Source organism: Aquila chrysaetos, chromosome 22 (genome assembly GCF_900496995.4).
Source record: "Aquila chrysaetos chrysaetos chromosome 22, bAquChr1.4, whole genome shotgun sequence".
NCBI lineage: Eukaryota > Metazoa > Chordata > Aves > Accipitriformes > Accipitridae > Aquila > Aquila chrysaetos.
In genome coordinates this window covers 10950232-10968064 of record NC_044025.1, presented here as the reverse complement: position 1 = coordinate 10968064, position 17833 = coordinate 10950232, and positions in this window count along the sequence as shown.

Below are 17833 nucleotides of genomic sequence, written 5' to 3'. Positions count from 1 at the left end.
TTCTTTGACAGCTAGAGATTTGCAAAATTAGGGTCAAGCAGGTTCATTTTTTTAATTGCTCTCATTTCCCCCCTCTGTGTTGTTTCTTGTCACTTTATAGCCTCCTCCCTGGGCCAAATTCATCCCTGGGGTAACCCCCTTTTAAAAAAACCTCCATGAATTTGATCCTTTGTACCTTGGAAGCATGGCAGCAAATAGCTTTCTGCCTGCGTGACTGGCCCGTCTTGGCATATGTGAAGGACCGTGTGTTTGGCTTGCCAGCCATAAGAACCCAATTCCCTAGAGAAAAAAAAAAAAAAAAAAAAAAAGAAAAAAATCAGACTCTAGGCTGCTCCCTGCTTCATACATTATTGCTGGCAACTGCACCAACAGCAGATAGTAGGAAAACAGCCTGCCTAATTCCAGTGAGATTAGTGTCCACAGTTTCAGATGGCAGCAGAACGTGCAAGGGGCGATTTAAATATGCAGCCAGGTTTCATTAACTAGTTTGATTCCACCTAACTTAACAAGCCAGGATGAAAAGCCTCTGTGTTCAGACATCCCATAAAATGGTCTCTCTCAAAGATGATGCTCCCTCAGTTTAGGCACATCAGACATTTGAATTGTTTATACATTTGCTCACACAGTACTTACTTGATGACCCTCACTTATCTGAAGCAGAACTGTATCATCCACAGTCTATCAATAGACTTAAAGTTCCCCTGATTGCCCAAAACATGCATCACTCGCACTCACTCTATCCCTGGGAAGTGGATAACAGCAACTCCACTAAATAAAGCCCAGGTCTGTGCAGACGGCTCCCCAGTCAGAAGTCACAGCCCAGGCTGGGGCTAGTAGAGCTAAATTAACTGGCCAGGAGCATAGTTTCAGTTTGCATGGAAACAGCAGAGAAGAACAAAGTTGATAGCGCCAGCACAGCACAAAATTAAAAAGCCCAAAGATGTGTCCAGCCCCATGTTGCATGGCTGGCACTGTTTGTATGTGCCTCCCTAGGCACTCTGCACTGCAACTACAATGGCTGGAAATTAACGTGGGCATAAATGGTGCACACACATACAGGTACAAATTTTGTGTGCCCTTCACCACGACACAAGCCCCTGCATTAATTTCATAACTGGGCAACAGGCAGAAGTACCAAGCGATAGAAACTCTGCATAAACACACCCACATGCAGCAAACATTTCTGTGGGTGCTACTTAGACATATTTTATGAGGTTAGGGAGGTTTTTGTTTAGGAAAGCCAGAAGACAGGAGATGTGAAGTTTTCTGGTAGATGCTCTGTGTCTTTTTTTGCACTCCAAATATTTTTAGCAATTGATTGTGATATCTGAAGCCACAATAAAGCCTCAGGTAGTTTGTGATGAAGTGCATATGGGTCATATGAGGTGTGATGGGGGGAGCAGAGATTATATTTGTACAGCACACAATGCTTTGGCATAAGTTATGTTAATATTTACATAATCTATAAATATGCTAATTTTATATGTGAATCTTTTGTCCTCCAAAATAGCAGAGTCCTTCACAACACATGAGAAACACAGCTCCTTAAAGGATACAGCAACTCACACAAAACAGCAAACTGAAATTTGTGGCCAGGTCACCAGGACACAAGTTTTACTCTTCAAAAAGATGTAATGGCCTGCAATGTCAACACTGATTGCCATTTTATATCATCATTCATAAAACGCCCTTTATTCAAAGAACAGCCACATGAAAGGAGGATCAGTGGCAATGAACCTACGGAAATTTCAATGCTACTGTTAGATGTCTTGATTTTGAAGCTGTCACGTAAAACCAGAAAACACATGAGCATCATATGGAAGATTTGCTTAGAGGACCTGAGGAAAAGGCATTCAGTATCCGGGCCCAGTGCTCAAGTTTGGAGTGGCTACGTACAATCTGTCCCTTCTCCAACCCATGACCTTTCAGTACTGCCTGGGAACGCTGAGTGCCACGTGTCCCCCCAGTCCCTGTGATGGCAAACCCAGCAGCTCCAGAGCTCCCATGTCCTGCCACACATGCATGTACACAAAAGCCAGAGCAACTGTGGGACATTTATATCCTGCCGTTGCTGAAGGGCCACTTCTTCAAGCTGTTGCTTTAGTTAGATTAACAGAAGCACCCTGCACTGGTTCATCTGTAGAAGACCTTCCTCAAGCCATAAGGACTGAAGAACCCTCAAATATTGTTGGCTTTAATGCAAGCTTCAATTCACCAAAAAATCATGGCACAGCCACTTTCACCCGGAGTCATTCCACCCTGAACTGCCCTCCACACCCATTCTACATGCTTATGGGCACTCAGTACAGCTTTTGAAGGCTGATACAGAATGTAATGACATGGTTCTGAATCAAGATCAAAGTATAGGTGTTTCCTCAATCCAAGGACAAGGTTTTAAAGGCTGAATCCCATCTACTACCCTAGGAACCTACAGCCAGCATTGCCAGCCCTTTTTGTAGGCTGGCGAGGGAGGTCACTATCTGTTCCATTAACAGAGGTGAGGAGCCATCCACTGATATCCCATTTTAGAGGGCAGCAAGACAAACTCCATTAAAATGGAATCTAGGATGCCAGGGGACAAGCTGAAAAGACATTATACAGTCTGGCAGCAAAGGCAACAGAGTTCCAAAAAAATAAATCACGTTAAAGCATATGCAGCCCCGGCGAGGACACCTGAAGTTTGCACATATGGCTGCTCCGCTGGGACAGGCCTGTCTGCTGCGGGCGTGCAAATCAAAGCGTTTGCATCTCATTACCCAGGCTGGGAGACATCAGTCAGGGCTGGGATGCGTGGCTGAGATTCCCCCAATGCTGTAATGGGGTGACAGTTTGGCAGCATCAGCAGTCAGATTGGCCTTTATCCTTCACAGATGTTGCTGTGCTAAGGATGAGGAGGTGTTTATTTTACAGGATGATGGTGTCTTGGTCTATGGCACACAGCCAAACAGCCCAAGGTCAGCTCTCCATATATTGTAGGGTTTCTTTGGCATCCCTCTCAAGCAGCTACGGCATTCTTGGCTGCAGCACTGGTAAGGCAGGAGGGGAAGTGGGGAGCATCCCCACGAGGGGAATCCTCCACGTCTGCAATGCCCAGGGTTTGCACAGCCCAAGGCAGTGACTCTGGAGCTCCTTGGAGCTTACATGTCCAGATGGCAGCTGTGGATCAGATGCTTTAGGTGCAATAAAAGAGAAAATGTCATGTTAATATTCTCACCTCTCCTCTCCTCATAACACCATTCATCTCCACTGATGCCATTTCAGGTGCAACTAGATTGGGGGGTATGCACCGAAGTCCACCTGGGGAAGCCTTGGAAAAGAATATTTCCAATCCACTAAAGAGATTCTTCTGTCCATGTGTGCTACAAAGCCATAATAATGTTTCCTTAACAAGGGCCAAATCTTGTGTCTCTTGTATCTGTGTCAATATGGAGTAACTGCACTGAAGTTAAGTTCCTAATAGTATTAATTTCTAGAACTGTCAACTTGCTATTTGAAAACTTTCTAAGTGTTCAGAATTAACAGCTCTCATTATTTCCAGTGGTGCAAATGAAATCAGAATCTGGCTTAATTTTAATACAGAGAACAGAGGAGGATCAAAAAGAGCTTGGCACATCCCTGCCTTCATGGAAAAGCTCTGACTATAAGGTTTCCTATTTCTAGTTTTGGGGAAATTTTGAAAGGATACTGCTCCAAGTGATGGCTTTCCATTTGCATTGCACTTTCTTACACACAGCCCACAGAACCCAGTATTCCCTAAACAGTACACATGGAGCTCCTGAACGCTGCAATACGGAGGTTCCTGTTTGCTCATTTTAAACACTGCCTTAAGCAGCGTTCCCCAATATCTGCTACTGCCCATTTTGCACTAACTCTTCATAAAATCAGCTCTCAGACTCTTAAGTTTCTGTCTCAGTCTGTGATGACCTGATACAGTGACGACTAAGGACACATACCTAGAATCCTCACCTTGAAAGCCATGCTGAGTTCATTGCATTTTAACAATGGGAAATATAAATACTGCAGGAAGTACTGAAGCAAACAGCACCTTATTACTCCAGAGAGGCAAGCATTACGGAAAAATAGTTTAAAATGCAAATTGGCTTTATATACCTTTGAAGTGGAATATCCTCACCTTCAAATCCACACACACCCCCAAGCTTTAGTGGGGATTGATAGTCCTATGTGCCAAGATAGATTGAACACTATTTTTAATCACATCTTACAACCACACTGTCCCAAATGCTTTGCATGACAAAGCAACCAAGGGAGCAAAATGAGAGAAAACTGTGATGCAGATCCACAACACCAGGAATAGATTTGTGCTTCGGATCCAAAGCCCTCATATGAAAGAGTGATCTCTAAAGGCAGAGGCAAGGAAGAAAGAAAAAGCTGTAAGAGATGGGGCTGGAGCAGAGCTGGAGAGCTGACAAGGTGGAGAGAAACAAGAAGGGAACGTTTTGTAAAATGGATTAAGCTGTAGTAGCCGAAAGCATTAGAGGCAAAGGCCCGGGGCAGAGGGAGGGCACTCAAGGACACTGCAGCAGAACTTGCAGGAGCTTGAAGCTTGCACTGAACTTTCTGTTCCCGGCTGCCTGTTTTGGAGTGTATTCTGGGGATGCCTCCTCTTGGGAGCTCGCCTGCTGGAAGAAGGTTATGAAGCCGCAGCTCAGCAATGCTTATGTTGTACCATGACAGCGGCGCATAGGCATGCGATGACGCAGCATCTTTATATGGCGCTGAAAAGTCGTGCTGGGTTAAAGGGATGGGATTTGCAGGTTTTACAACTCCAGGGACCCTTTGTGGCCCACAACGGTAGCCACTCAGAGCATATGAAATTCAGCTGTTTCCTTCTGCAGAGGATTGGAGCACTTTCCTCAGGTCTGTTCCACGTGTTGCTCAATTCTACCCCACTCTGCAAACTCCCTTGAGCTGGGGTTTGAATCTGCTCTGTGCTCAATAAATCTCAGCCAAAAAAGCAGCCTCATATGGTTTGCCCAAATCTGTTCAGGGATCCCAGAGGTCATTACAAAAGTTGGTAAATATTAACAAACTCTCTTTCAAGACAGCATGTACAGTCAGCGTGTTGGACCTGGGAATTTTCTTCTTCTCCAACATACAAGGTGAGGGGCTGTGTTTGGCAAGTCGATGCTGGGATGTGGCAGGGGACCCCAGGGGTAAGCTGGAGTGCATGCTCATTAACACAGCCCACCAAGAGCAAGGGCTGCTGAACGGCTCTCCAGCTATTTGCAGCACAGCGTGCTCAACTTTCCGCTTCTGCATAACCCCGCATGCCAGAGGCAGCTGGGCAGTGTCTTGAGTTCAGGGCCATAAAGGGGGAGAGAGGTGGTTGTGCTGAGCCGCAAGAGGCAGCGCTAGCAGAGGGGGAAGGCAAGACAGGAGCCAACCATGCGAGTCACACACTTGGTGCGGGAATGCCAACAGGTCCATCCCGTGCAGCATGCAAATGTGTTGCTTTCTGGTGGAGTGAGAGATCCCCATGTGTGCCTCTGACTGAATATTCAACGTATAGATACAGGATGTGTTTTCATTCTGAGGACGGGCTACAGTAGGGTATAGATAGGCTGGAGGAGAGAGGAGGTGGAGCATGTGCATGGTAGAAGCAGAACAAGCCCAGGTTACCTTGTGGTCCTGCAGACTTCCCCAAGCCATTGAATCAGGGCTGCAGTCTGGGACTGACCTAAAAATTTGCACTGGAGGCCTATAAGGTCCAGCCACACATAAATAATAGAAATGCAAGTGGTTTGCCTCCCATCAACCCCAGCAAGAAGGCAACAAACCCAGTTAATCAGATTCAGTAACATTTTAACCCAGGTAGCCCCTAACACCAAGCATCTGGCAGAGGAGTCAGGACCTGTGTGTATTTGCCACCTTCGCCAGAGCAGCACAGGGAAAGCTCCTGTTTTGCAACCACAGTGCTCCGCTCCAAGGGCTCTGCCTTTTGCCTCGTGCTCCCAAATGCCATGGGAACCATCAAGGGTGGTGGGCCAGGGGAAATCCAGGCTCAGCACTACTTGCAGCTCTCTTCTGTGTGCTGAGGGCCTGTCCTCCATGCAGGAGTTTCTTGCTGAGGCCCACACTGGTTTCATTTTCCAGAAAGGAACTAAAAGCTAGCAGCTTATTTCTTGGAAAAGGGCAAGGGGTGCCTCTTCAGTCAGCCAGCAGTGACCTGAGCTCCAGAGGATGGAAAGGAGGTGGCTGACACTTCTGTACTGCTCGTCACCTTATTAGAAGCAAATTGGCATTAACCTCACCCATATGTAGGATGGACACAGATGCCAGGTCACAGAACGCACGAGGGCTGTTTACAGTATAAATTGCAGAGTATCTCAGTCCTGCAGGATACACAAATGGCTGCTGCTCCCGCCCAGGTACAAACCGTAAATCCTGCAGCAGGGGTTCTGCCTCTTCTCTTCCCGCACCACATGTAATCCATCATCAAACCCTGCTCCTTTGACTCACTAAACTTACTTTCCCAAAATTATAAATCTGCCTCTAAGTAAATGCTATTTAGAAAGTTTCGGCCTTAGGAGAAGGGTTTTGAGAGCACTGTGCTCATATAAGCAATCTACACTGAATCCTAACTAGAATATCACATGGGCACACTCACGGTAATTATTATATAGGAAGTAGTTTAATATGAGATAAAATTCCTGTATCCTTTGTACTTCACAGAAAAAGCATGAGGCGAGGCAAGGCAAGGAAACAGAGGAGCTTTATAATTGTCTCACGTCCACACACACGACTGCTACTGCTGCTCAGTTCTTAAACAGCACAACACAAACCCTAAGTCAGAATTCCCTGTACACCCAATTCTTCCATTAACTTCTCTATGCGAGGAATGTGGGATTGGACACTATCACGCAGGGCCAAGCCAGTATCCTTCCCATGCTCTCTGCTTACTGGGAACCCCTTGAAAGGCTCAAACTGAAATCTGTTACTGTAATGAAGCAGATACTGTTGTTCACAAAAACTAAGCTGCACAGACTGCTTTGTTTTTGTAGGGTTGCTAGGGAGCACTGGTTACTATTATTGATTTTTTTTAAGGCCTCTGAACTACTTATCAAAACAAGTTATTCCATGCGCACCAGAAGTAATGAAGCCTGGTTCCCTACAGCTTTGTGTCCTTTGTCCCTGAACTTTTTTTTCCCAGTGCAATGTCCCCTCCCTCTCCCAAAAGCCAGGATCTCCCTCCCACATCTCCCTTCTGCTTGGCAGAGCAAAAGGGAGCAGAAGTGATAGCTGGGTCACAACTATAAACTTGTTTATTGGCTGGCTGGGAGCTACAAACAGTGGCTGATTGCTAAATTCTGCCTATTTTGTTCTCGCTGGGGGACTAATTTTGGACTTTCTCTACTATCCAGTCATCAGTTTTCATAAAATTTGTAGGAACTTCATTCTCTCTGTGATTTGATGAGTCTAGCTGCAATCTGGCCAAAAGCTTTTTCTGAGGGGAAAAGTGAGCAGGGGATAGCCAGGCAGTGGGGCTGCACAATCTGGAAATCAGGCTGAAAGCACATAACAGTAAGGAACTACCTAGATTTTGCAACCAGATACACAGGGAAAAAAAAAAAATCTCATTAAGTCCCAGATACTCTGTATCACATTTGTAGCCGTGTCTGATAATGATTCTTCTGACACAGACTACTTAATGAACACACCTAGGACCTGGCAAGTGTGACTGTCAGAACACTGATGTGATGAATATTCACACGTCAGGATGTTGCAATATAAATGATATAGATACCATGAAAATGCCAGGGTCCAGAGTGCAAAAGCAAAAGGAAGGGGTCTGAGAAACCCAAGCCTTGAAGCTGGCTGCTTGTTAACAGCAGCTTTACACCTCTTCTACAAGACAGGAGAGTTAAGTAGCCTTCACTCTCTCAAGTTTTCCCTTTAAAAGGACCTTTTGGGGAAAATTTCTCACGGTTGCTAACAAACATTCAGCTGCACCAGCACTAGCAACACAAGGAGAGCGTAGGCATGATGCACCTGTGAGTATACTGCAATCGTGTGTGCGTGCGTGTGCCTGCTAACAAGTATTTTTGAGCAAAGGATAGCACACGTGGGTGCACAGACACAGAGACGCAGGCAACAAGGCCAGTGTGCCTGAGCTACTCATCTGGTTACCTTTGCTACAGAGCACGTGATTAAATGTGGAAACAAGCATACTCAGGAGAAAGCAGGCCTATGCAAATGCACATCACAAAGTCACAGAATCACAGAACGGTTGAGGTTGGCAGGGACCTCTGGAGGTCATCTGGTCCAAGCCTCTGCTCAAGCAGGTCCACCCACCGCCAACTGCCCAAGATCATGTCCAGACAGCTTTTCAGTATCTCCAAGGATGGAGAATCTACAAACTCTCTGGGCAACCTGCTCCAATGCTTGGTCACCCCCACAGCAGTGTTTCCTGATGTTCAGACAGACCCTCTCGTGTTTCAGTGTGTGCCTGTTCCCTCTTGTCCTGCCACTGGGCACTACTGAAAAGACCCTGGCTCTGTCGTCTTTACACACTCCCTTCAGGTATTTGTACACATTGATGAGATCCCCTCTGAGCTTTCTCACCTCCACACTAGACAGTCACAGCTCTCAACTTCTCCTCATCAGAGAGATGCTCCAGTCCCTTAATCATCATTAGTGGCCCTTCGCTGGACTCTCTCGAGTAGCTTCACATCTCTCTTGTCCTGGGGAGCCCAGAACTGAACACGATACTCCCGACATGCTTATGAGCACAAATCCAGAGTGCTTTAGGAACTGTCAAGGGAGACAGTACCAACAGCAAAGTGGCAGACATTTGATTTTGTGAATACCTTCTTCCTAAACCTGGACACTTTCTTCTCTTTGCGTTCTTGTTCTGATGTGACTCTAGGATGAACAGCCTCTGGGGAGGAGGAATTTGGTGACAGAGAACAGGGAAAAGGAACCAGGACCTAGAAATGCACTGACCTACGGAGCATGGCTGTGGAGCATTCCCAGGCTCTCAAGACAGGGCTTGAGGCAAGCAAGGACAAAGCAGCAGCTATTAGATCAGTATCTCAAAGATGTCTTCAAACATTACTCATCATCAACAACTAGAAGAGTTTCATCTCGTGTGAACAGCTCACTCCCCAGAGTCCCACCACATCCAACAAGATTATATTTATATTGACAAAGGCTTTTTATTGACTCTTTTCTCTCAAATAATTGATAAGCTCTTGCTGCTGTCCCAGTTTGATCAGCCTCAGCCCCAGTTGTGCTCAAGGTCTGGTCTAGTTCCAGCCCATCTCATTATCTAAAGCACCAGAAGCAGGTGGTGTTTACAGGACTTGCTAGCAGAAACTGGATTTTTGCACAAAGAATACAAATCTGAAGGCCACACTGGGAAACATAACTTATTCATAACAAACACCATTCAGCTGTATCCGATCATGTCTCTCTTTGCTGTCTTATTCCTATCCCATTTCTTTTTCCTTCTTCCTTCTCATTCCTTCTCTCCTTCCTCACTGTATTTTCCTCTCTAAAGGACAAAGTCAGCATCCATTGAAGTCAGGGAGGAAACTTCCACAGGCTTCAGTGGTCTTTGAAACCTTTCAACCCTTCTGACCTCTCCTCCCCGGGCAGCAAATCACCTCAGTTAGTTTCACCATGTCCAAGTATGGGGAGAGCATTAAACCAGTGAACAAACTGAAGGGCATGAGAGATTATCTAGGCCAATTTCTCTCATCCAGTTCAGACCTTTTTTTCCCAGGACTAAAAAAGTGAGGACTGTGCTATGCCAGGATGGATTCAGGGAGGTTTCAGGAAACCACAGATGAGACACCTTTGAAGGCTGAGCTTGTTCTTTTCGACCAACTTGATGGAGAGGGTGGTCTATTCCGACTGTAATTTTTTTTAATGTCAACTTCCAACACCCCCCCCCCCCCCCCCCCAAAAAAGGAAATGACAGTGAAATGAACAGTGGTAGACACTCACACCAGTGTCACTTGGAATCCTGAGCTCCACCATGACACCTCCAGTCCTTCATCACACTACCTGAAAGATGCAATTTCCAGCCTAGACCAGTCCACCAGAAGCTTTGTCACTCGTCCAGCTTTAGCTAATTTCTACAAACACCTGGAATGTGAAGTCCAGATTCAACATCTGCTTTGTATGCTTTTTCATTCTCTGCCTTATTTTCTTTTAATCCTTTTTGCTCACTTGTACAACTTCTACAGCTCTGCTCTCCCCCTCCACATCCCTTTCCATTCCTCATGGGAGAGGTAAGACTGTGTCCCACCAAACTAAGTGGACCTTGGAGAATTTGCACATGCCTGAGGATAGCAGAAGTTACTAGAAATATTTAGCTATACACATTGAGGTACCACATCTCCACAATGGCATCTTCCTCCCTGCTGCTGTGAGCATGGTTGGCCAACACAGGGACCTTCGTCCTCAGCAGCCCCTTTAGAGGAAGCTCCTAATTTCAGAGTTTGCATAGCAGCTCCCCCGCAGCCCTCCCCACTTCATATACACTCGCCAGAGCAGTGTGTGCCAGCACACACCCCATCCTCTCCAAGCACAGCTAAGACCCAAACCCTGAAATTTGCTTTGCAGTTGCTTCTAGGATTTGCCAAGCTTTCCATTCAGTCATGCTCAGCTCAAAATTAGGCTCCATGCTAAGCACTGTGGGAAGCTGCAATGGAACAAAATGGAGTACAAGGTTGTCGGACTTATTTTTCACTCCTTACATTAACTAATTAGCTTTCTTCCTCATTAAAGTCCCTTCAAGCATATCAATTACCCAGCTCTGATGGCAGGGATGGTACAATAGCCCTCAGTGCAATCAGATGAGTTGGAATTCAGCACAGCAGACCAACAGGGCAGAGGATTGGGTTACCCATGTGTCAGCAAAAGGGCATTATTCTCCTGACCTCCCTTTTGCAACAAGAGCTGAATGGTGGTTAGAAGAGGGGAGAGGAAATGCCAGGAAAACAGCACAATAAGCATTTTCCTAGGAGCTGCAAGTGGAAACCAGTACTGTGACAAAAGACAAGAAATATTTAAATGTTGGTCTAAAATTAGGACAGCCTAAAACTTGGCCTCTGTTGTCTTTTGTTTCTATCTAATGGGAGTAGCCTTGCAATTTCTGTCTTGGTTAAAACAATTATCTCATTTCCCTCTAGGAAAATGGAGGGAATGGTGAAGACAAGGGATCCGTCTTAGCAGTACCTCCGCTCTCAGAAGCTCGTGGCCCAGCACTCACCCACAACAAACATGCTTAGCCCAGCAGCTCAACAGCAGCAGATTTCCATAGGTGAATTTTGGGTGAGTCTCAGTTTTTTCCAAGCCAATTTGCCCAACGTTTGTTACAGTAATATCATATTTGTGAATTGCTGCTATTGCCTCTATTAACTGGGTTATTTGCATTGTCTTGTACCTGAGCTGTACGTTCCCCATCTGCCAGAGACTATTACAGCTATGCTTACCTCAAATGCAAATGATTTCTTGAGCACCAACAAAAAAAGGTAACAGCGCTGACATTGTATCTGTTAATCTTAAACCACTACATTCAGTTGGTTACATGGATGAAGATGCATTGCTCAGTGCAGCTGAATACTTAAAAGCACTGAGACAATAAGAATGCATTAAACTTTTATCTCCAGTGCTACAGCTACAATAAGCAATCAAAGAAATTGCCACTCTCCCAGGGCTCTGGATTGCCTAAAGGAAACTAACTTTTGTCTCTGTGTGTGTGTGTATGAAGAAAGATGGATAAAAGGATCTCAAATACCAGCTGCAGTGTGTTTGGCTACTTTGCGTTAGTCAGATGATGAGCGCTGAGCACTGCACAAAGCTCAGAAGAAGGCAATTTTATGCAGTCATATAGGGAGGAAGAAATAAGATATTTTTCACTCCAAGGATTTCATGATCAAGCCCAGCTTTTTTTTTTTTTTTAAATGTAAAATTTGTAGGAGACAATTACCAACCTGATATTCCTTTCCAAGCCATGCTGTGAAAAAAACCTTTACACAAGTCTTTCTTTCCCTCGATACAACATCTGGGGGCCTGTATGTCACTACACGACAGGTGTAACTCACCTTTCCATGAGTGGTAGCAATAGCAGGACTATCACATCACATTATAGTTTCTAAAACTACAACAAACGAATTTAAAAGCTCTCATAAAAATTATACATGTTCCTTTTTAATTTATTCTCTGGCCATTTAATGATGTAGAAATTTCATTTCTCATGAAATATCCACAAACTGGCCACTTTCCTCATTAAATATGCATGAATTATAGGATTCCTTATGCTCTTGAGAAAATAAACCACTTTAATCTGAGAAAATGCTCATTTTTATAATGTCAGAATGCTTTCTTCTCCTTTTCTGACTCAGAACCAGGGCAGTTTCAGAAAAGGAGGTGCTTGGTATGTTCCAACCTTTTAATGTGAAGGGAAACACTGTTTAAAAAAAACAAAAAGCTGATAGAGATAATTCCAAAACAAATCGTTGCTTTCCAAATGTTGTCGTCTTGTTTATTTTTGCTACATTCCTTCAATGCACAAAATTCTGTTGTAAGAAATCATAGTATTTAAATAACTTTCTGTTTTCAAGTCACTTTGTTGGATTCACATTTCTCTGTGTATGTTTTCTCTGTACTGCAGATAAAACTGTGCGAGTATCAGCGAGGTATTTGCTACAAGAACTAGAACACCATTTTCTCAATTTGATTAATATAGCTCTAGGAAAAAAAAATTCCCCCATCACCCCATGTGCACAATTGTCTCATTTACAATAGCGCCTTTCATCAAAGAATCTGCAAGAGCTTTACCGAGAAGCAGTGTTATGTGTACTTTACAGTGTATTAAAAATAACCTTTTGTAGAAGGCCTTGATGTGAAATAACTTTTTTTTTTTTTTAATATCCAGTAAGAAGCATTTTTATTTCAGACTTTAAAATTGGGAAGTTACTGCAAGTTACAGACTTAAGATGCATCAGGGGACTTTGGACAATTTTAAAACTAACCCCAAAGCATATCACCTGGGCAGCCAGACACTGATGTGCCTAAAAAGCAAACATGTTGGAAAGTCTCCTCTGCGAGTTCCCTTAGGCTCCACAATGAGTAAATGCAGTATGGATGGCCTCTCAAGTCCCAGATCAGTGCACAATCGAGTGTGTCATGGACATGCTCTCCAGACACAATGTTCAGGGCATCACAGCCAACCAGCCTTCATGTCAGATGGAGTTTTTCATACAAAGAATGAGCGTTTGGGCAGCCAGAAGCTCTGCAGCGCAGACAGTTTTTAGTTCAGAGCTTTAAGCATTTCTAACTCTGTCGGTATCTCCCTCAGTTTGGGATTTCCGTAGCAACTTGGGCTGATACACACACCTTTTCATTGCATTCTTTCATTGTTTTCCAGTTCCAGAAATATATCAAACTAATGTCCTCTCACCCCATCCCCAAAATATCCAGGGGATATTTTAAAGTTAGAGGCAGAAAAACATTTCCCTTTGCAAATGGAACAGCCGTGTGAAAAAGGAGTGCCTCTCCTTCTCATAATGGGAAGGGACGAGGAGGACAGGACACACAAGCCTAAAATGAAAGCCTCAGGAAGGAGATTTCATGAAGAAATGTGGTTTTGTTCCTTGAGAATAAGCAGCATCTTCCTGAGCCCCATCGTTTTGATTCACTGTTTCATGTGTAAATAATTTACTAGGCTAAAAGGTCAAGAGCTGCAGGTCCTTAGAGGAGGGAAGAAAACTGCAAGCTGTAAATAAAGGACAAGTAACTTATGTGGAGCATAAAACGTGTTATGAGGCTATGCATAGATATACATATGCACATATCCACAAAAAGACAGGCTAAAGCAGAGCTCCAGAACCAGCATATAGAGGCAGAAATAACCTCTACTCCATGTTTGCTCCCCCTTGAACTTGAAAGCAGGAAGTACAGTGAATATGAACTTCTGGGATAGAAATTACACTTTTAAATTAGATCCATGATGCCCAGATGTACTGCTGATGGATGCATGAAACAGAGGGGCAAAAGAACTTAATTTTCAGCCTACTTTTTTTTTATCTTTTCATCCTCTAATGTCAAGGTAATTGCTCCTCTACTCCTGGATATGACAGAGTCTAGTCCTTGCCTCTCTCCAGAAGGTAAGTGAACAGCTGGTTTCCTTTCTGACACCAGTGTATTTCCAATCAGCTGTCAGGCAGCATTAGGTCCCTAAATGCTTACAGTGTGTCATGCTTTCCTCCCGCTCAGAAACTCTAAATACGGAGCTTCATTGCCCAGTTTGAGGTAGGATAGGGCAAGGAGAAGAAAAGGGTAAAACCTTGTTCAAGTTCAAAACTATAGAGAATTCCAGAGAAGAAATTCTGGAAAGACGATGCAGTAGAAACAAGCAAGGGACCACTGACTATCCAGTATGTTATCCTCACACAGATACTAAAATGGAAAGATCAGAAATAAGCAGCACTTTATACCACACACATCACTTTTCATAGTGTTTTTTATAGCAGTACTGCCCTCAATAGTAAAATCTGCGGTATGGAAAGTGAGATACTTCTCAGGCTTAGGCAAGAAAGGTAAATACTGCACTTTCATACACGTGATTTTGTCCAGCAGTTTACACAGATAGCCTAGGATTTTTGTTTTTACTCCCATCTCTAACACTACATTCCAGAGCAATCACAAGCAATTCATTTTACCACCAAAAAGCCTGTATTTCCCTGCATAGTGGGGCAGTTACTGAATTCATCAGCTCAATTGGCATTTTTTTATAAACATTTATAAAACATGTGAAAACCTCAAATGAAAGACTATTATTCCAACGTTTTATATTACACAGATACACTACAAGGTTTCATTTGATGATCTAGTATGGAAAATTACCCCCTTCTGCATATATGGCAATAATATTTATATTATTTTTCCCACATGCTTTTAGTCTTTCATAATAATGGAAACAATGATATAAGAATGAACAACTGACATTTCTGTTTGAAGACACAGCATGCATCTCCTGAAAAGTTCTGCAGCAGCTCTGCTTTACAAATATATTTTCCTTAGGTAATTAAAGATACAGTACTTTGAGTTGCAAGTTGTTTCAGTTACAAGACAGAAACCACCAAAAAGATATAGAATAAAACACCATTCTGGAGATGGGCATGTTGTACACAAATTCTGTCTACCTAAGTCTCTATATACCTGCTGTTATAACACTCTGATACTTCTGAAGTTATATTATGCATACGCATGCTCACACGCGTATATATATATTTACATATAAAATAAGCCAATATATAAATTGCAATATAGTGTTTTGTGCCAACAATATTTATAATCCTAGAGGGCCCAGTCTTGCAAGCAATGCATAAAAACTGAAGCTCAAGAGTAAATCTATTGTACTGGAATAGTTACCATTAGCACATTTGCAGGGTTGGGGCCTTAGTCTGAGTTGAGGCTGATTCAGAAAGTGTCATATATACAGCATATGTTCCATGGATAATATGTTGCCCAGCACAAATGGCAAACATGCAGGGAATACACATTTTCTTCCAGGGCTCTGGATCCTCTGAAAGGTTGGCAGGCTGGGTGCATGGTGCACATTCTTCAGGAGAGAATTATGGGCTGGGGAACATTCCTCCGACTTCTCAACTCTTTCAATAATTTGCCACCTGTGTAGCCAAGCTGTTCGTTCTGTAAATCTACGGGATCTAAAAACTCTGGCACTTCCTCTGGCTGCCAAAGAAAGCTCACCGCAGCGCTGACCCCGATCCATCCAAACACACGGCGAATACTGCATTAACTAGTTCAAAGTTTGATGCAAAGATTAAACAGGGAGCTTGGAACTGTTGACACCAAATGGACCAAGCCCTCACACATGCATTTTCTCTACTTCAGAGGTTTCTTCACCGCTCTCTAGTTACCACCACAGTGCAGAGGACTAGGGTTATATTCCTGGACACAACCCCATCATACCATGTGAAAGGAACGGAATCTGAGCTTCTGCAAAATGATACAACCCTACAAAAAGTAGGCAAACTTGGCCCAAATCCAACAGGCATTGCTTGTGTGCTCCTAACAGAGAAGAGCAAATTTAGCCTCATTGACACTGCTGACGGATTCACCTTGGTTTATAGTCAGTTCGTACTAAATTATACGTTATAGTTCTCATACACAGACGTATCAGGGCAATATCTAGGTTGCAAACGCACCAGGGAAAAAGCTCACCTGCTAATAACAGCAAACCAGATTTGGGTCTGTACTGCTGGAGGTCCCAGCACAGGGAGAAAGGGAGGCAGCTTCTACAGCTCCTACCCAGGAGCAGCTGTTTTTCGCATTGCACAAGCTACGGCTGCCTTGATATCAACTCTAGCTTCAGAAGCATTTTACAGGGACACAGAATTGCTGGAGCAGAAGCGTGTCCCGTTCGCAGTCATCTCCGCCTCCTGTAACCCCATTTCCATCCCAGAAAGCCTTTCCTACAGAGGAAATAGAAGGAGGTGGTGAAGAAACCTAGCAGTGATGTTACTTTCCCTGCCAAAAAATACACATCTGTCAGGTGCCCATTTTGAGCATGCTAGGCTGGGTAACAAAATCCAAAGCACAACTCCAGTAAGGCCTTGAAATGGTTTCCCTTTATTTTTTGATAGCATGGCAAGATTCCTAGGGGGATTCTCCTACATGAATATTAGAAGAGCAATCTTTAAAATTCATTCTAGCCTTTTTTATTTATAAATAGGTTGGATTTACAGAGGGGGAATTCCATTCAGAGAAGGGAATGCCTGCATACCTACTGAGCTTTGACTAATCTTCTCTTGGGGTTAACCTGGACTTTCTTTCACACTACCCTGATTCCTCATTTCAGAAGAGGACATTTGCCTCTCTTTCTCTGCCTCAAATCCTTCCCAGCACCAAGCTCTGCAGAACTAGTAATGAGGGACATCTTGCAGCACCAAGAGTTCAAGTCTCCATTCATTGTCTTCAGATGGACATATGAGCTGTTATGCTGAGAGCATTATCTGCAATTTCAGAACCATCCCAGGCAGCCTCTGCTCCCAGACACCACTCCCAAATTACTGATACAGCTTGTAATTTACTATTGCAGTTTTTTCCCAAACACATTGAGCTCCTTACCCTATTCCCAAACCCAAAACACACAGGCATTGCAAAATCATAGTCTCTGTTCAATGCTCTGTGGCCTAGCACTGTTGCTAGAACACTACAATTTTTCAGTTAAAATGGCCAGAGTTCAATTGTTTCATTGCTAGCAATCTGAATGTGTGTGCACGTGCGTGTGTGAGAGGCAGTGGGAGTGTGTGAATGTGTAGGTTCACCCTCCGTCTCTGCAACTGTCCCCATGGTAATTCCATCTGCGTTTCAGCACACACAGTGCCTGGCCACAGTCACCTATTCCAGGTTTCTCCGTCTAATCATTGGCAAGGGCAAAGCTGTTAGAAACTAGACTCAGTAACTGGCTTCTAATTTTGTGGCCAGAGGTTGTCAGGACAAGGAAGAGAAAACTGCCAACTATGTCTCCTCCTTACAGTCTGTGTCTTTTAACAACGATACAGGAGCTGGTAAACCTCGAGAGAGGAAAATGAACGTTCCTCTCTTCCCAGCCACAGTGATTGCCCCCACCCCAAATCCTCACAATCAGGGGCTGGTATCTCAAATTGTTCTGTAGAAAAAAGCTACACCCGTTGTCTAAGGCAGAAATTCTGTCAAACATGCAAAAGCCAACAATGCTCTATGAAACAGGGTTTACAATATACTCTGGCTTTTTGTGCATTTCTAGCAGCTGACCTGTTCCTGAGCACTGGAGATGGGCAAATTATACCAGGCC